This window comes from Lepidochelys olivacea (genome assembly GCF_965140295.1).
Source record: "Lepidochelys olivacea isolate rLepOli2 genome assembly, chromosome: 4".
Lineage (NCBI taxonomy): Eukaryota > Metazoa > Chordata > Testudines > Cheloniidae > Lepidochelys > Lepidochelys olivacea.
The window spans coordinates 113,803,659-113,824,268 of NC_140414.1; positions in this window are offsets into that span (position 1 = coordinate 113,803,659).

Genomic DNA, 20,610 nt, shown 5'->3' on the forward strand with positions numbered 1-20,610 from the left:
AAAGTTGAGAACCCCTGCTCTAAAGCCTTATGAAAAACTTTTAAGAACAACTTTGCGTCTCTATAAAAATTATCAAAGAGGATCCCCTCCCTGCAAACCCATTCTTGCCAGGCTGTTTGTTCTGTTGCAGTGGGTTATTGTGGAAGTGGTTAATTCTTTCCACAGTGTGTGTTTTGGGTAAGTATTTCTGCAGCAGTGGGGTGTCAGATGTAAGCACGGAGTGCGATTGTTGCCCAGAAGCTGACTGAAGAGCCTAGATCAATCTATAATGCACACACATTTAGTTGGCTTTTGAATTAAGAAATGTGCCGCTGTTGGCAGGACTGTAGCGTTACTGGTAGCATTTTGAAGTGCCATACAGGAGAGTTGGTTTGGATTAGGAATCCCAGTCTCTGAGCCTAACTAACTGGAATTGCTGCAGAGATAGAGTGGCTCCTGATACGCAAGGAAAACTCTTCTGCCTTCTCTACGCTAGAAAATTGTTGAGGAAAAAGCTCCTACCAGTTCAGTAGTGGTGGTAATTGGGGTGTGCATGGCACTGCCAGCTTCTGGAATTGTTAGCACTGTTAGTTAATTCTCATGGAACATACTCTAGATGCAGTTTACAGTCATACCTGCTTACTGGAGAGCTGATTTTTGTCTGGGGAAGGAGATCAGAGAGGAGGGATGGTCCATCAGTTAGGGCTACGAGGTCTGGGTTCAAATCTTTGTTCTGCCACAGTCTCCCTGCATGACTGTGGGCAAGTCATTTCATTTCCCTGTGCCTTCGTTTCCCATCTGTGAACTGGGGGAAAATAGAACTTGTCTGCCTCACAGGAGTGATGAGAGGATAAATACATTAAAGGTTGTGAGGTACGTGGGTAATACAGGGATGGGAGCTACACAGTGGCCTTAGGTGGAAGTTATGATTGGTTCATAATCTTAGGTAGGCACAGTCCAAGCTCAGGACTGAGACAGGAATACCTGAGTTGTGATCCTAGTTCTGACACGTCCTCCTTCAGTAGCCTTGTCCAAGTCACTTAATCCAATGGTTTCCTATCTGTAACAAGGAATTAATATATAATTACAGCACAGTGATGGAGTGAAACTAACTGAAGATAGTTTCTAAGATGTTTTGAAGAGATGAAATGCTCCACTGAAAAGTCAAGTTGTTTAAGACAAAAAATCCAAAAGGTTGAGGGAGGTCAGTTGTAATGTTGTAAAATGGGCAATTTCAACTTCTTAGATATATATAAAAGCGGCAAAGAGTTTTGTGGCACCTTATAGACTAACAGATATATTGGAGGATAAGCTTTCGTGGGTGAATACCCACTTCATCGGATGCATGTACATGCAGAAAACTTATGCTCCAATATGTCTGTTAGTCTATAAGGTGCCACAGGACTCTTAGTCTGGATCTGTAAAAGCAGCAAACACGGCTACCCCTCTGATACTTAGATATATAAAGTTACTGAGCATCCCATTGTGATGGGGTGCGCCACTCACTGCTTGTCTGGCACCTCCTCCTGGTCACTCTGGGGTGTCGACCTCAAGAGCTAATCCCCATTCTGTGGTCGCATGCCATCACACTGTCTCTCTCAGGTCTGCAGCTCCTCTCTTGTCCCAGAGGCCAGTGTCCTCTTCATGACTCAGCCCTCTGGCTAGGTCACTCAGCATTTCTCCTCTTCCAGGGTATAGTCCTCCAAATTCTCTCACTCCAGCAGTGACACAGGCAGTCTTCCCGTTCACTGCCCCTCTGGTGTAGGTCATGCCCTTGGTGGCTAGTGGTAGGGAACCTGGGCCCGCCCTCAACTTCAGGGGCCCGCCCTCAACTTCAGGGACCCTACACCCAGCAGTTCTGGGCTTTCCTCTCCCAGCCCTCATTGCTCCTTCCCTGGACTGCTTCCTACATCTCCTGGTTTCCCTCCTCTAGCTGGGTGTACCAGCTCCAAACCTTCCTCCTCCTTCCCAGGGAGGGTTTGTCTACACTAGAAACATAAGTCGACCTGTATTAGGTCAACTTACAGCCACTACACTAATTACTGCAGTAGTGCATGTCCACACTACCCTCTTTCCGGTGGTGCGCATCCTCACCAGGAGTGCTTCCACTGATCTCAAAGAGGCAGTGTGGGGAGCAAACATCTGTGTCTCAGCTTCACTGGCAGCTCCCTGCCAGGAGCCTGGGTGCCCCAGGGGCTCCAGGGCTCCCAGCACACTGTCTCCTGTTCTCTCCCTGGCTCCCAGCTGGGAGTGGGGTCTGGCAACTTGGGTTTCCACTTTGGGTATGGGAGGCAGCTGGGCTCTAGTTGCCCGACTTTCATGAAATTGGTGAGTCAGCCAACAGCCATGTAAGAAACAGTGTCTACACAGACATAAGTCTTTCTTACACCTCTCGTGGAGGTGGAGTTATTACGTTGGTGTAGAAGGGCACTTAATCACCAGGAGGAAGGCTGTAGTGTAGACACTGACATAACTGGGTCGACTTTTAAGCTGCCTTACTAACGGTGTAGTGTAGACCAGCCCAGAGTGACTGCTGTTTCCCAACAGCTCTGTCTGTTGCCAGCTTTCTGACTTTATAGGCCCTGCCTGTTCCTGCACTATTAAACCTGCTTGCAATTAATTCCCTGTTTCCCTGGCCCTTCCTCCAGGTGCAGCCTGTGGCATTAATAGACCTAACTACCCATCCAGTTCTGTGTGCGTCTCATCGCACTCATCAAGATAGGGTTTGAAGAAAGTATTTCTCCACATCAGAAATAATTTTCTTTTGGGGGAAGCTTGCTCTAGAACACACAGGAGGCCGAGGCTGTTTTTTGGCATGTGTACTCAGGAATGCACATGAGTTGGTTGAGCTGCTAAATAACCGTGGTGATAATTAAGTTTGATGTCCTTGCAGAGGGAGTCCTAATCCAAGACTTCGTGTTCTGACACTTTACTTGAGGTGAGTAAGTTATAAACCATTTTAAGGTGAATGTTAAGAAATTAGGGTCAGATCCTCAGCCGCTGTAAATCAGGATGGCTCCTTTGACTTCACTGTTTCTACATGGATTTCTACCAGCTAAGGGTCTGGCCATAAAAGGAAATTCAAAGAGCTAATAGTAAGAGGAAGAAGTTTTCTTGATGTACCTTACAAATGGGAAGCATGCAGGAGGCCAGCAGGGCATAAGGGGGGAAATCAAAGAGACTGTTTCACTGCACTCTAAATGATGTATTTCCAGTGTTCTTCACTTCAGAGAATATAGTAGAAATACCTACCCCGGGCTACCATCAGATATATTTTTAAAGAGAGACACTGAAGAACACAATAATTAAATTGTCATAAGTTACTCAGATGAGCTGGCTCACCTGTTGACTGATATATTACCTCAGCCCCTCTATTTAATAAAGAATATAACTTGTTAATGACCTTTAGTTAGGTTAGTCAACAAGGCATGGGAGGGAATACCAGAAGGACCTAACCTTGCACTGCTCTGCCATGATCCTTGCCATTTAAAAAAACAAACAAACAAACAAAAACCAGGACCTAACTCTTACTTGGGCAAAGCCTGATTCAGTGAAGAGACCCTTGAAGTCAGTGTAGGATTTAGCCTGAGTAAGAAATGCTGAGTGGTGCCCTGAGAGTAAATGCCACTGGTTGTGATGCAGTGTGTAAATGGCATTGGATGATTTATTTATTTTGCTTTTTATAATATGTCTTTAGATGTGGCCACAGTGCTACTGAGCTCGCATTAGCAGATAGCACCAGGTCTACTTCTGTCTTCTCTGCCCCGGATACAGCAGCTGACTGCTTTACTCTGTTTCTAGCTGAGAATGGAGCAATTATGAGAGCAAGTGGTTGAGCTTCGATCCAGCTACAATAGAAGTTGTGTGAGGAAAGCAAACTGAAGATCTTTTGAAGCTTAATCTGGTCCTTTGGTCTAAGGGCATGTACCTGCCTTTTGTTACTTATGTTCCCACTTTGGGAATCTGGTTAGATCCAAAGTTACTGTTGGATAGTAGCATTGAATCAACTAGTTGTATACAGTGTTATATGTAAATGTGTCAAGTAAGGTCTTTTATGAAATCGTGGAATGTTCTAAACCTGATGATTCTTAGGCGATCTGTATACAGCGATGGGTATGAATGGATGCATGTAGATCATTGTCATTGTAACCAAGGGTGCAACTACAGCATCCCCTCTCAGCAGTGCAGGAAGGACACCTCCAGTAGTGGATCATTACAGTTAATGGAAAGACATTGAAACTGAAAAGAAAAACCCCAGTCTTGGAAAACTAAGGAAGGAGGGAGTTTCCCCTGCTCTGTCTGGTAATTAAGAACTTGCGGGGGGAAAGGGGGTGGAGGATGGATTTAGGGAGACTTGAGACCAGAAGAGCTGTTGGAGTCACCCTGCAGAGGGTAACTAGGCAGGTGGAAGCCAGGGTGAGACCTTTATGCTTGTGGGCTAGCTCCTGGTGTCAGAGCTCTGAGCCATAGCAGCATAGTATTGTTGCTGGCACGCAGTGCCAGAGGTGAACAACAGCAAGGTTGTACATCCTTTCTTCAGCATACTTATCCAATAGCAAGCTGCCCTAGGTATCCATATAACCAGCCAATCCAGGCACCAGCTAGTTCCCTGGTTCTCTGTACCATCTGTTAAACCATACATGAAGCTGCTTTATTCAGCATTGTTCTTCCATATCTGCCCTGTTTGGCCTTGTTTAATTTCAGGTAGTCTGACTCTGCAACATATTGTTGCAGATCCCTCAGCATAACTGCTGTGAGTGCCTCCAGGTGGAGGAGGGGCCAAGGACACTTGGGCCTAGTGCAAGGGGGGTTCATCGACACTCGTGGTCTTCCATCCCCTCGAGTTACCTAGTGGCCATGCCCCAGTGTCCCCAACAACTCCCTCCTTTGAGAACACTCAACAGCCTTGGCTCTGAGTTTTCTCACTTGGGCTACTTATTTCTTTACAATAGGACTTTGCATAAGCACTTTGTGATAGCCCTGAAGAGAATGACTTATTAACTTTTGCAAAAGGGTCCTGACACATGAGACTGCACAGCATAATACCATTAATATAAGCAATACAGGAAACAGAAGTTTCAGTAACAGGCTAAATAAACCACCAAGCCAAAACGACAAACCCCAGCCTGAAAACAAGGTTTGCAACCAATTGCTCTCGGGGGCAGTATAGGCAACCTGTGCTCCGGCTCGGGCATGGGCCTCAGCCTGTACCACCTTTTCATAGATCTCATAACTGCTATCATTTACATATACACAACATCGGGGCCCAACGAGGGCACAAACCCCTCCTTGGGATGCCAAAAGATAATCCAAAGCCAGCCTGTTTTGGAGGGAAAAGGTCCTGAGCTGCTGTACCTCTTTATTTAATGTTTTTACTGCTGAACCTAAATCACTAACCGAGTCCTCTAACTCTAAGGCAACTTTCTCAAGTACCATTTGCAGCCTTACAGTATGGCGGCCTATGCACTCCATGGCTGGCCCGGTAAACAGTGGTTCTATTCCCAGTACAGAGCACCCTACAAGCTTCTCGGTTGTGAGGGGATTCTTTATATTGCCCTCCAATGCTGTAGTCAGTTGCCACAGGGTCTTTTTTCGTGACTCAGCAGTGGTATCTTTACTTTGGGCAGTGTGGCAGTTATTGACAGATGAGGAACTCCATGAGCTATATAACAGCTACCTGTCCAGTTGGCTGGCAGCACCTTGTAAGCCTTTCGGCCACATACAAAATAGTGACCCCATAGGGCCCAGTAAGGACTGTTTCTTTAGGGGATTCCTGGGATATTTAAGGCTGCTTTGGCTGCTTTTCCAAACAGTTCATATGCTCCTAAGGGGGCATCCCATCCTCCTGATTGGGTACAAGTGGGAGTGTTTCTAATTGTGCTGTTCAAATTACACTCGCCATAGGGACCAGTACAAACCCACCATTGGCTTGCTACATTGGAGATATTAACCAGATGGCAAGTTATATTTCCAAACCCTTCTTTTGTGGTAAGATTATTTGTAAGAGTTTCCCTAAAAGGGGAGGAACCATTACACCCACACTGCTGGCCTCCCCTCTTGGTCTTTATCCGATACCCATCAGCCCCCTGTGTAATAACACAGGAGCTCTTTCCCACAGGATGCCCAAAGTGATCAGATTGGTTTGGGTGAAACATAACACTCCCTCAGTGAGTACTGCAACTGAATACTGGTCCTGATAGGTGGCTTGCTGTAAAGAGGTCTTGTTCCAGAACGGCGAGTCCGTTCTTTCCTGCTCTTTGGTGGTGGCTAATTCTGCTAGGGTCAAGGGCAGCATGTCAAGGGGCATTCCCATTTTGGGGGACAGTAGAGTTGGAGCACATACCCAGCAATCAGTCTGGTTTGTTAAAGAAGCAACATGGTGCGCAAGCGAAACAAAGGAGTTATGCTCCCGATATGCACAGTTTGGAAATAACAATACAGAGAATAACAATGTTACCCAATTAATTATTACCAGAGTCTTCCCAATCCAGGGTCTCCAGTACCTGAGTGGGCCCATTTTAGCATTAAGGTGCCCGCTATTTGTGTCTCTTAAACAGTAGCTTTAGCCCGAGATCGTCACGAGATGAGGAGTCAGCAGGTTGGACGGTCCACTGTCCTGCTGACGAGGGGGCGGGTACTGCCTTCAGACGAGAGTGATGGATCCAGTTCTTGTGTCCCTCGATCTTTGGCGCTGTATGGGAGACCAGCAGGACGGTGTAGGGTCCTCTCCACTTTTCCTGGAGAGGCTCGTCTTTCCAGGTACGAACAAGCACAGAGTCACCGGGCTGTAAGGAGTGGACGGGAGAGTCCAAGGGGAGAGGCTGGGAATCCTTGGTATACCTGTGAAGAGACAAGAGAGCAGCAGACAGGGAACACACATACTGAGACAAAAAAACATTACCCAACTCCCATTCCCTTGACAGAACGGGGGTGCCATTCATAGGCCATGCCCTTCCAAACATAATTTCAAAGGGACTAAGCCCTAATCTACCTTTTGGGAGAACGCGGATACAGAGTAGGACGAGGGGCAAAGCATCAGGCCATCGCAGTGAGGCTTCTTGGCACACTTTTGAGACATGTCGTTTAAGGGTCTGATTGGTACGCTCCACTACACCACTGGCTTGCGGTCTCCAGGGCGTATGGAGTTTCCAGGGGATCTGTAAGGCATGTGAGATGCTTTGAATGATTTTTGACGTGAAGTGTGTCCCGTTGTCAGATTCCATCCACTGGGGGAGTCCAAAGTGAGGAATGATCTCCTTAAGAAACTTGAAGGCCACTGTTCTGGCAGTGCAATTACGGCATGGAAAGGCTTCTGGCCATCCGCTGAACCGATCCACTAGGACGAGGAGATATTTGAACCCTTGGGTCTGGGGAAACTCAGTAAAGTCTATTTGCCACACTTGTCCAGGGCCTGGTGAGTTCCAGGTGGCACAAGATGTCCCGGTCGGGGGTTATTCTTTTAGCAGACTAAGCAGTCCGCTTGTACCTGGGCAGCCAGGGGTCGGAGTCCGGAAGTGATAAAGTATTTTCCCATTAGTTGGATAAGTGCTTCCCTGCCAGCATGAGTGGTTTGATGTAGTTTCTGCAGCACCGGACGGATCAGGCCCTTTGGTAGGAGGACCTTCCTTTCCGGGGAATGGAGCCATCCCTCCTTTTCCCGGAGACCGAGTTTGTCAGTTAGCTCCTCCCCAGAGTACTGAGGGGTTGGAAGCTCCCCTACTGATGGGATAAGGGCATGCATATGGGCGTTCTCAGTCTGAGGGGATGGCAGCGTGGCAGCATGCTTAACCTCTCTATCTGCCCGGGCGTTACCTCTGGCCACGATCTTGATCTTCCCTGTGATGGGCTGTACAGTGTATCACCGCCACTTCTGTGGGAAGTTGTACTGCTTCTAAAAGCCAGAGGATTTGGGGCCCGTACTTGACTGGGGAGCCTTGGGCTGTCAGCATTCCCCTTTGCTTCCATAGGCCAGCATGAGCATGCGGCACACCAAAAGCATACTTTGAATCAGTAAAAATGTTGACCCGCTTTCCTTTTGACAGTTCAAGTGCACGGGTCAGGGCTATTAGTTCAGCAAGCTGGGCAGAGGTCCCAGCAGGCAAACCTTCAGCTTCCACAGTGTCATGGAGGGTCACAACAGCATAACCCGACCTCCTTTGCCCACCTATTACGGTACTGCTACCATCAGTGTACCACTCATAATCTGCATTTGGGAGGGGTACATCCTTTAAATCTGGATGGCTGGAGTACTGGGTATCTATGATCTCTAAACAGTCATGTTCTTGTTCCTCTGTTTCTGGCAAGAGGGTGGCTGGGTTAAGGGAGGGGCAAGGCTGTAAGGTGACTTCAGAGTTCTCTAACAGCTTAGCCTGATACCGAGCAATCCGAGCCTGGGTGAGCCAGAGCCCTTGGGGTCTAGCAGACCCTTGGTGTCTAGCAGGGCTCGGACCATATGGGGAGTATAGATTTGCATATCCCCTCCCAATGTTAGCTTCTCGGCTTTCTCAAGCACTAGGGCAGTAGCTGCGGCCTCCCATAAACATACCGACCAACCCTTTGCAACCTGATCCAGTTGCTTAGAAAAATAAGCCACGGGACGTCTCCATGCTCCTAACAGCTGTGTGAGCACTCCTAGGGCCACCCCCTTTCGTTCATGTACATACAACTGAAACAGCTTAGAGAGATCCGTCAGGCCCAGAGCTGGGGCTTCCATCAACTTCCTTTTCAAGATTTTAAATGCCCTGACAGCCTCTGGGGTCCAATAGAAGGGGTCGTGATCCGTTCCCTTGACACAGTCGTACAGGGGTTTAGCCCATAGTCCAAACTCTGAGATCCAGATCTTGCAAAAGCCTGCCATACCCAGAAATGCCCTGAGCCGCTTACGATTACTTGGGGTAGGAACTTGACAGATAGCTTCCTTTGTTTTGCTTGAAAGCTAACGCTTCCCTTGCCTTAGCTGTAACCTGATTCCGCTCCACCTCAGACAACAGAGTTCTCAGGAGGATATTACAGTTGTCCCAATCCGGCTTGTGTCTACTGAGGCACCCCTCAAAGACTGAAATAAACCAGCTTGGGTTCATGGAGAATTCCCCAGTGTTTTACAAGCTGCTAGGTCTATGGGATTGAATGACACATGGGTGTAAACTTGCATAGTGGTAGCCTGACGTCCGTCTGCCGCTGGGCGAGCCACAACAGTCTCAGTAATCAAAGGATAGAGTCCCACTGAGGGGGCAATCTCTGTAACCCGAGACATTCTACCCTTATAAGGTGGGGGTGTGGGGGCTGAAGGGGACACCGAATCTGCCATTACAACAGTGGGGGGGGGGGCGGTTCTGGGGACTAACATTAGCTGCTACCGAGCCAGTTGGAGTCAAATTACAGCTCTGTTCTATCTCTTAAAGCCATAAACACTTGTGCATACAGATGTTCATTCCATTTACCCATTCACTGACAAAACAAAACTAATTGGAGGATCGTATTATAATTAATTGACCCTCCCTGTGGCCACCGTTCCTGGTCCTCTAGCCGATATTGAGGCCATTCTATTGTACAAAACTTTTTCAATTTGCTTTTTGTCATTGGATCTGATCCAAACACTTTCCAGTTTCCTAGAATGCATTCTAGGGGCGTACACTGTGCCCTAACCCCCGAGCTCTGTCCCAGTCCCATACCTACAGGGTAACTCTAGGCGTCCCCAGGTTCCAACAGAGTATACAATCCGGATTTCAAAAGGTTCCTACCTTACCCCAGGGACCGGTTCCCCACCGTCGCCCGCAGCTGCTCCTCCCCCATGTCCAAGGGACCGGTTCCTCACCATCGCCCACAGCTGCTTCACTATATGAGTGTGTTGCACCGTTGTGCCCTCTGGGCTCGATCAAATCACGTCTGCTCCGAGGCCCCCGATGAACTCACCGGTGCACGCTGGGCGTCGGTTCTCGCCGCAATCCTCGACCTCCAGGAGGGGTCCGGGCAAGGCTAAATAGCAGCCTCGTTGTCCACCCAGGGACGCTGAAAGCTGTTGCCGGCACCCAGTGCCAGAGGCGAACAACAGCAAGGTTCGTTGCCCGGTATGCGTCATCCAGTAATCACAATGGGGTGGAGAAGCAGAAAAGTTTATTTGCAGCTGCAAACAAGGTACAGGGAGAATAGAATCTCAAATCCTGCACACAGAGCAGGAAGTTACACAGGCTTTTTTACATCCTTTCTTCAGCATACTTATCCAATAGCAAGCTGTCCTAAGTATCCATATAGCCAGCCAATCCACTTACCAGCTAGTTCCCTGGTTCTCTGTACCATCTGTTAAACCATACATAAAGCTGCTTTATTCAGCATTGTTCTTCCATATCTGCCCTGTTTGGCCTTGTTTAGTTTCAGGCAGTCTGACTCTGCAACATATTGTTGCAGATCCTCAGCATAACTGCTGTGAGTGCCTCTAGGCGGGGGAGGGGCAAGGACACTTGAGCCTAGTGCAAGGGGGCTTCATTGACACTCGTGGGCTTTCATCCCCTCGAGTTACCTAGTAGCCATGCCCCAGTGTCCCCAACAGTATTAAGGCACCCAAAGTTACAAGAAGGCAGTGCCAGATCTGGTCTGAGGCATCCTCAAAAGGTTACAGTGGGGTATTCTGCAATCTTTTTGCAACAAGGAGGTTAGTTGGCCGTTGCTGATGTATAGTGGAGTTTGCTGTTGATTTTGTCTTTGTTACAATTTGTGCTTATACAAGAAATATTAAGGGGCACTGAGAGCCTGGAATAGCCTTCTTTTAAAACTTTTAAATAAATACATACAACTGGAAGGAAGCTGTGCACATTTCCAGCTTCCCAGGGAATGCAGCACAGTGAGAGCTGAACTTAAATAAAAATACTGCTCTGAAAGGAAACTAATTTCTGCTAAAACAGAGGAGAGGCTCACATGCCTTCCAAGCTGGTCTTACTGATCAGCATCTGACTTGGCTGGCAGGCCAGCCAGCCAGTTCAAAAAAAAATTCTTGAAATTCCTGCACTTTAAGAGCTTGGGATAAAATCACTTTGTAAGTGGGAAGAGGGAGAGAGAGGCCTTCAATAAGCTAGTCTGGAAACAATCCATCTAAAAATTAGAACCAGATCTGTCAGTAGAATTTAATTTTGTGTGTGTGTACAAGATAGAGAATTAACCCAATTATGAGGACAGTTATTGTATACAATTACATAGTGTTTGGGTCTGTTCACTATTAGATAATATATTGATGGCCTCTTGTAAATCATGCGTGCATCAAATTAAACTGGAGGGTGTAAACACTGATTATTTCTCTAATGGTGAGGGAAAGCAAAGAAATATATCAGCCTTGAAGGTCACCTCGTAGTCGACCGCTGTAGTGGAAGGACCTCAGCACTATTGTCAATGGGTCCAAACCCAAGAGCCACTGGAGATTTGGGCCAGTAGTTCAGTAATATGAGGCGTAACCAGGCAACAAATATTTAAAAGATAAATCTGTCAGAATTGATTCAGTATCCCAACAAACACTGAGTGCATTGCAAAACCCAAATGCCTTTTCCCATGAGTTATGTCACACGGCTAAGAGAATAGGACTTTTGACCTCTGTTACAGGCATTTACCATTTAAACGGGCACAGTTAGACAAAGAAGATACTTGGAATTTAATATCGATTTCACCTCACCAACCCGGTATTCACTTCATGTTTGATCTAGAGTTATTTCTCTCCCCTCTGTAATAGCGTACAGAGTAGATGGGATCTTAGTTTCAGCTTCTCTCAGTGAATTGCATTACCCTTCTTTGTTCTTAGCTGGCATTAAGTTCATTAGCCCATCGCTTTACCCTGCTTAAATGAGGTGAGTGTGTGTTCCGATATGTACTGTCTCAAAAGCTGGTCACTTGGTAGTTGTGGTTACCAGACACTGAGGGATCCAGCTGAGCTGTGGGATCATTCTCTCTTTCTTCTCGGCTGTGGTCTTGGCTTCAAGTCTGGTTACTGGTGTTGTCAGAACCCAGGTGTATTCCTAAGGAATTCAGGGGGAGCGCTCACCATACTACTTAACAGCCAGGTCTCTGGCATAGCTATCCTCTGCGAGGAGTCGCCCCTGCACTTGTGTATAGGTCTAACTATACACATAGTCACTGCACAAGCATGTTGATTCATTGGTGGCTGTGAACAGATTGTGATGCTCCTGAGCGCTTCTCTAACTAATTCACTCTGTTATCTTACTCTCATCACATACCTAGTCATTCTGCTTCTTTTGAAGTTTGCTACATTTCTTCAATACTTAGTGTGCTTATTAGAGGCTCTCTGAGTCCATGCACAAAAATTAATATGGAAACCAGCTCCCTGAGGCATGCAGTACATGCACGCACTGCAAAAGCAAGATTTTATTGCTGCTTGCCTCATCTTCCCTTTTTTCTCTCCCCAGTTGGATGGTTGGTTGTTATACTCATATAAATGGTACATCAGTTGTGCCCAAACGTCCCAATCAGATTTGACATAACATAACAATCCCCATCCGACCCCAAAGAGCTCATCTTAAAAGTGCTTATGATCATTTAAGCCTTGATCGTTTCTCTCCCTTGGTCTAGAAGGCATTATGCAAATTGACAGACAGTGTATATGTTGTCATCTTGATTTAAGCTTTATCTCCATACATTTAAAAAAAAAAAACCAGAAGGGACCATTGTGATTATTTTGTCTGATTTGCTGTGTAACTCAGGCCATAGAAACTTCCCTGTATTCATTTCTTCTTCAAGTCCAACAGGTATGGTTAAACAAGAGCATCTCTCTTAGAAAAGCATCCAATTCTGATTTTAAAATGTCTAGTGATGGAGAATCCACCATAACCCTTGGTAAACTGTTCAAATCGTTAATTACCCTAAAAAAAAAAGATTGCCTTATTTCTCAAAGTAATGTGTCTAGCTTCAGCTTCCAGCCTTTGGAGCATGTTATAGCTTTGTTTGCTAGATTAAAAATCCCTCTATTGCAAATTTCTATACCCCAGGTAGATACTTATAGACTGATAATCAAAGAGAAGGTTAAAGTGTGACAAACTAAACAGATTGAGCTCCTTGAGTCCACCATTACTAGATGTGTTTTCTAATCCTTTACTCATTTGCGTGGCTCTTCTCTGAACCCTTTCTACAAAGTTTAAGATCATACAAACTTTTGTATACAGAAGTATCCTTTGGTTTTCTTTTTCCCTTTTTCGGTTTTCCTTCTTCCCTCCTCCTGCCACAAATCAGCTGAGATTTATCGTTTTGTTTTTTAAATATTTGGTAACGCAAAGTGGGTTGTTACATTTTACTGCCTTCGGATTGAGATTTATGATCACTCTATAGTCTAGTGCCGGGATTCCCAAATTATGGTACGTGTATCCTTGGGGGTACGTGAGACATCTCTGAGGAGTATGTGGGAGAAATTGTGTAATGGTGGATTTTATTTATTTATTTATTTATAGCATTTTCATAATAGGCTACTCAGATGAAGCTTTAAAACTCTGTGGGAATCTGTTATATAAAATACTGTAGTTAGTTTACTTCAAGATGTACCAGTGAGAACACAGATACGCAGAGACTCTAACATACGGAGCCCTCACTTCCAATCGCTGTACAGTGTGGGTTCAGTTGCCCAGCAACTGTCCAGTCTGAGCTCAGTACTTAGGGGAAAAAATTTCGGTTGTCTACATCGCATTATATCTGTACATAACAGTGAAATGTGAAGAGATGGCTAAAGACAGGTAGTGTTAAGAACATACAAAGTCTCAGTGATGAGATGGGTAGAAACACATGGGCAGCTGGTAGAACTGGAAGGGGGCACGCAATAAGAAAAGCTTGGGAACCTCTGGTCTAGTGGTATTCATGGTAATCCCAATGATAACCGATGGAACATTATAATATGAAAGAGTAGCCAATTTCATTTGGGGACTGAATAAAATGTCCATAGTAAATAGTACTCATAGTGAAGATGCTGGAATTCTGTTTTAGTTTGTGTTTTATATAGATAGAGACATTTGTTTTTAACAAAACATTCTAACCTGACCATCTTTTTTTTAAAGCTTATTTATAAAGGTTAAGAACTGTCACTGCTCTTTCATTCAGTACAAGACTCCCCAAGAAGTACACATTGTCTCAAGGAAAGGCACCGATTGAATTGTCCTGCCCACCTGTGGCAGTTTGTTCTGTGCTTGTGATAGGTCTCGGAAAGGAAAGTGTGGAGCACAGGTGGCCTGTTGGATCTTCCCTGTTCTTGTAAGAGAGGGTGTTTTTTGTTGGTTGTTTTTTTTTTTTACACTTAATGCCGATGTCCTTCAGAGAAGAGCTGACTGTTTAGGACAGAACTGAAGTTCAGTTAATCCTTTTCTCTCATGTGCATTGTTCTCTCATGGGTGAAGATTAAGTTTAGTTAATTCACTCTGGATTTTCAAATCCCAAAGCTGTAGACTAGAGGCCTGCTCAGCCCTACTTTTAAAGCCCAGTCTAAGAGCATTGAATTGTCCACAGACCAGACTGTGATGGAACATCCACCCCACAGTGAAAGAGAAGGGGTTAAAAGCAGCCTAGGGTGGCTGAGCAGGGAGCAGCCTATCAGGGCCCTGCAGGCCCATATAAAAAGAGCTGCAGGGCCAGAGACAGTCAGTTGCTGCAGGGAGCCCAAGGGAGAGAACTGGACCCCTAGAAGGCTGCAGGAGGGTAGCACCCCAGACAGGGAAGCTGCTAGCTTTTGGGTGACTGCTCGGACTTGCAAGCTGGAGGCTCTGGGAAGAGGGCGAAGAAGGTGCTGGTGATGCGGAGAAGTGGCCCAGGGAATTTGAAGCAGCACTGGTGAGAAGTTAAGGAGTGGCAGCAGGAGGCTACTAGCTACAGGGTCCCTGGGCTGGACCCTGAGTAGTGGGTGAGCCGGGCCCCGCCCCCCACCACTGAGGAAGAGGCTGGACTCTAGAACTGAGATATCCCTGTCCCCAGAAAGGGGAAAACACAAACAGTGACACAGCCCGAGGGCCAAGTCAGGAGGCGGACGCTGCAGTACTTGGACTGAGGCAGGGCTGCAGGTGGTGACGACAATGGGTGAGGCACCTCCAGGAGCGAGCACATCGGCTAGCAAAGCCAATCCCTGTGACTGCCAGCAGCAGGGGCTGCAGTGGTGAGTGGATCCTGTTACACAGAAACAACCTGAACCCAGCACTTCCTCATGAACCTGCGTCGGCACTGTTACCACCATTGCCTTGTGCTTAGGGCTCAGTTTGGGGCGGGGGCTTCCCATTCCCCATGTGCCACCTCCTGCCTGTCAGTTGGCGCCGCAGCGGCTGTGTCCCCCACTCCTGCCAGCCAGCACCGCCTTGCTGTGGCGTGAGAGGCACTGCGACTCGTCAGCACGCTCACTCCTCAGCGCCCACGTTGCAGCAAGGTGGACATGGCCAGTGGGAGCAAGGCATGCAGCCATCCCCAGGCTGACCCCACAGGCAGGAGGAGGTGATCAGAGATCACCTGAGCCTGAGGGGGTCAGGTTGTTTTCAGACCTGACCTGATGCTAACTCAGCACTTGTCGTTGGATGCCATTGGGTTGCAAGACTCTACTGCAAACTTCTGTTCAGTAGGTTCAGGTCAGCAGGATTCCCTCTGCTCACAAAGGGTGTGGCATAGGTACCATTACTGCAGGGTAATTCAGCTGGGTTTGGAGCCAATGGAGGATGCTCCCTTGATTAGTATCAATCATGTAGGAACTCTCAGGGCACAGGTATATCTCTATTACTTGTATAGCTTTGTCACTGGTATTACCTAGCACCTAGGAGCCCTGGTGATGGACGAGGACTCCATTGTGCTAGGTGCTGTACAAACAGAACAAAAAGATAGTCCCTGCCTCCAAAGAGCTTACAAGTCAAGTATAAGGCAAGAGAGAACAGATGGATGCAGACAGGTTGATGGGGTACAATGAGACTAAGGGAACAATGAGACTATTGATCAGCATGATGGGCTAGATCCTGGGCTGTGTTACGATAGCTTTGTACTATTACTAGTCAAAACCAGCTTACCCAGCCACTGAAAGATTCTCCCCATGTTAAGGGAGCCTCAAGTATATAGAGCCTCCACAGCTGTGTCTACACCACCACTCTTCTAGTGGGTGTGGCTGCGGCTTTCATGCACCCTGGTGATCCACAGTTGCTGTAATGGCCCCTGATACCATAGGCATCTAGAGCTAGATAAAAGGCTGTTCTAATTTGAACTGGAGAGCCAGACCCTGTGCACAGAACAGGGGAATGTAAAAAGCCTTTAAGACAGTGTTACACACTCCCACAGATATGCTGAGCACTCCTCTGCTACGGCTGATAATCTGGCCCACTGTTTTTTTATTCTTTTGGGCAGTTACTGAAACAAAGGCCGGAATTATTAATGCCAAGTAAAGTAAGCCTATTTCCCAAGGGTCAGATTCTGATCCCTTTACTTGTACTGAGCAGTAAATAGCCTCATTGACTTCAGTGGGATCACACAGACGGACACAGACTCAGTAAGAGTAAAGATGTGTCTGGCCCTACATTTGTCTGTAGAAGCTTTGGAGAGCTTAAATAATGGTATGTTACTTTCTGGGTATATTCTGGAGAAAGATGTAAAGAAACAGATCTATTTCTCAGCAGAAGAAAAATAGTTTTCATTACAAAATGGGTCCCCACCTCTTAACAGTATTCAGACTAATGTATTGATTTTGTAAGCATAATTTAAAGCCTGGGAGACTGACATTTAACAATGTGTTAATGATCATTGTTGTTTTCTCAGTTAAAATACAATATCCTAGATCCTAGTTATGATCTGAAATTCCAGAGGTTCCAAGCCTCTTACTTGACCATAACATCATCTCCTGGTTACATGCAGCTTTCGTAAGCGTATACACTTATTTAAATTCCCCTATGGAGAATGTGTTTGTTTTTTTTTTAAAGATCAGATGAACAGGGGTTATAAAGAAAAGAATTTTCTTACCCCAGTTTAACTAGTTTTTGACATTGAAGTGTGAATAGTTAAGGCCTTTTTTTCTTGTACCATCAAAGGGGCCAAGACTTCGATGGGGAAATTGATAATAAAAATATTTTCATTTCTAAGCGAATCCTTAAAGGATTTTAACTTTTTAAATGTTGTATGCCAACTCTTAAGCCCCTGTGAACAACAGTAATCTACAAGGTGGGTAGGAAGATGGCTAGATTGTCGGGCTCAACGGGTAGTGATCAATGGCTCCATATCTAGTTGGCAGCCGGTATCAAGTGGAGTGCCCCAAGGGTCGGTCCTGGGACCGGTTTTGTTCAATATCTTCATAAATGATCTGGAGGATGGTGTGGATTGCACTCTCAGCAAATTTGCTGATGATACTAAACTGGGAGGAGTGGTAGATACGCTGGAGGGGAGGGATAGGATACAGAAGGACCTAGACAAATTGGAGGATTGGGCCAAAAGAAATCTGATGATGTTCAATAAGGATAAGTGCAGGGTCCTGCACTTAGGACGGAAGAACCCAATGCACAGCTACAGACTAGGGACCGAATGGCTAGGCAGCAGTTCTGCGGAAAAGGACCTAGGGGTGACAGTGGACGAGAAGCTGGATATGAGTCAGCAGTGTGCCCTTGTTGCCAAGAAGGCCAATGGCATTTTGGGATGTATAAGTAGGGGCATAGCGAGCAGATCGAGGGACGTGATCGTTCCCCTCTATTCGACATTGGTGAGGCCTCATCTGGAGTACTGTGTCCAGTTTTGGGCCCCACACTTCAAGAAGGATGTGGATAAATTGGAGAGAGTCCAGCGAAGGGCAACAAAAATGATTAGGGGACTGGAACACATGAGTTATGAGGAGAGGCTGAGGGAGCTGGGCTTGTTTAGCCTGCAGAAGAGAAGAATGAGGGGGGATTTGATAGCTGCTTTCAACTACCTGAAAGGGGGTTCCAAAGAGGATGGCTCTAGACTGTTCTCAATGGTAGCAGATGACAGAACGAGGAGTAATGGTCTCAAGTTGCAGTGGGGGAGGTTTAGATTGGATATTAGGAAAAACTTTTTCACTAAGAGGGTGGTGAAACACTGGAATGCGTTACCTCGGGAGGTGGTAGAATCTCCTTCCTTAGAGGTTTTTAAGGTCAGGCTTGACAAAGCCCTGGCTGGGATGATTTAACTGGGAATTGGTCCTGCTTTGAGCAGGGGGTTGGACTAGATGACCTTCTGGGGTCCCTTCCAACCCTGATATTCTATGATTCTATGAATCTCCTAGAGGTGTGTATTTTCCTGTGAAATCACATCATGGATAACGTTTCCATCTAAGGAAATTATACTATATGACCAAAAATGGAATAGGAAAACTCCAATCTGAAGAATTTTTCTGCATTGCATATATTCTGATTTTTTTTCTGAAAAAAGATTCATTTTGGATTTATGAAGGTGCATAATAAAATGTCAAGCTTTAGGACACTGCATAGAGATGCAGAGTTCTTTTACTGACTCACTCTGATGTCAGATCAGGTGAGTCCCACTAGCTCCAACTTTGGAGTAAGAAGAGTTTGAGTATCTCTGAGGAAGGGGGAATTAGGGACAGAAAAAGAGGGGTCCTACTGGGAAAGATAGACCATTAAGAACAGTCAAGCTGAGGAGAAAACTTCCTCTGAGGTTTGTTTTGTTTATGTTAACAATAAGGGCAACCCCAAGAAGGGGTTAAATTGGATCTGATCAGTCTATACTTTTAACAGCAGGAGTGGGAATGCCACCTGCTTACAGAAAAGCCTTAAACCCTCAGTACATGGAGACTTGATTAGTATCCCATTAAATATAGTAACGTTTCTAGGAGCAACATTTCTCGGAGGGTGTACACATTTATACAAAATTGGGCTCCTACTGGGGTGTTCTATGAGGCGAGGCTTTGCATTCTAGTTAAATAAGACAAAACAACTGTTCTTACAGGTATGTGGGGAAAGCCTTGCACCATCTGTGGCTCAAAGCTTGGTATTTGGATGCCAGCAATGAGAATGTCAGGGGGAAAAGAGGAGTAGAAATACAAGAATATACAATAGTGGTTTTTCAGAAGGGAAGGCCTCACATTAGAATGTATCAAAAATAATAAAACAGTTTTGGAAAAAATAATGAAAAATCTGTCATCTTTGAAATTGTAACAAAATGAGGAAAGGACAAATTGACATTCCATCTCCAAGTTCCAGAATTCCCTCCCAGGAGTTGTCATCTATTTGTCACTTGCAAGACTTATTCCCAAAGCCTGCAGATTTTATTAAAACTGAGGATTATAAGGTTATAAAGTGCTTTGAAAAAGCCAGATACAGATTGAATGTTTTTATTAGAGGATTACCAAATTTTTGTCAACAGAAGCGAGTCTGAATTAATTTCACTGGAAGCTTTACTGTAGAAGTTATGAAATGTTTGATCTTGAGGATATAAAACTGCACCTTAGGAAGGTACAATTCTCTCACTGTGCTATTGAAAGGACATGTTTGATGTGTAAAGTTGGATCTCTGCCAACCCCTATAGTCTCTTACGGTTTAAATGGGAAAAGTTTGTTGATTATGCCAGGAAGAAATTGTCACCTAGTACAAAAAGACTGAGGATCCTTCCTAGTCTTCCTGTTCACTTCAGAATCCCTACCCTGTTTCACAGAAGAAACCAAATTAGTAGATTGGGAGCACTGACTGTGTGATTCAATGTTCAGTGCCAGAATCATGATTTTCTACTTTTTAAGCTGTGTCCACCATTTGTACTGACAGGAACAGGAAAGTAGTAGGACCTATATACACACTCCCAAGCAATGAACACATTCATTTAGCCCACATGTTAATACTCATGTGGGCCAGAGCCAATTCCAATAAACTAGAACAACTTGCAGGGTTAACAGTCTTATTCAGGCTTAGGAACAGGCAGGGCCTTTAAAGCAGGAAGGTGCCAACAGACAGGAGCAGTTGCTGGGAAAGGGCAGTCACTCCTTGGGAAAGGGGGTGAGGGTTGGAGCTGGTACACCCAGAAAGAGTAGGGGAACCAGGAGTTGTAGGAAGCAGTCCAGGGAAGGAGCAATGAGGGAAGAGAGAGGAAAGCCCAGAGAACTGCCAGGTTGAGAGACCTTGAATGGGAAACTGGAGTAGAGGGCAGGCCCAGGTTCCCCTACCAGCCGTTGAAGGAGTGGCACCTGAGGCAGTGAATGGGAAGACTGTCTGGGACTGGTGAAGGAAAGACTTTGATATACCCCAGAAGGGAGGAATGTTTAGTGACTGGACCAGTGGGATGAATCACAAAGAGGACGCTGTGGTTCCTGGGGCAAGAGAGAAGCTACAGACCAGAGAGAAAGTCGGAGCAACTGCATGCCAACTGCCGCAGGGGGAGTCAACCTTGAGAGCTAAATCCCCTGAGTGACCAGGAGGCGGCACCGGACAAGCAGTGAGTGGAGCACCCCATGACACAGACTGACCCATACTTCACGTAGAATGACACAGCCCACTTTAAATATATACAACAGAAATATCCCTGTCACGTAACGCAAGAACCAGGGGTCACCCAATGAAATTAATAGGCAACATAAGGAAATACTTCTTCACACAATGCACTGTCATCATTTGGAACTCATTGCCACTGGATGATGTGATGGAACACTCTCCCAGCTCCTTCCCTTGACTGCTTCCTACAACTCCT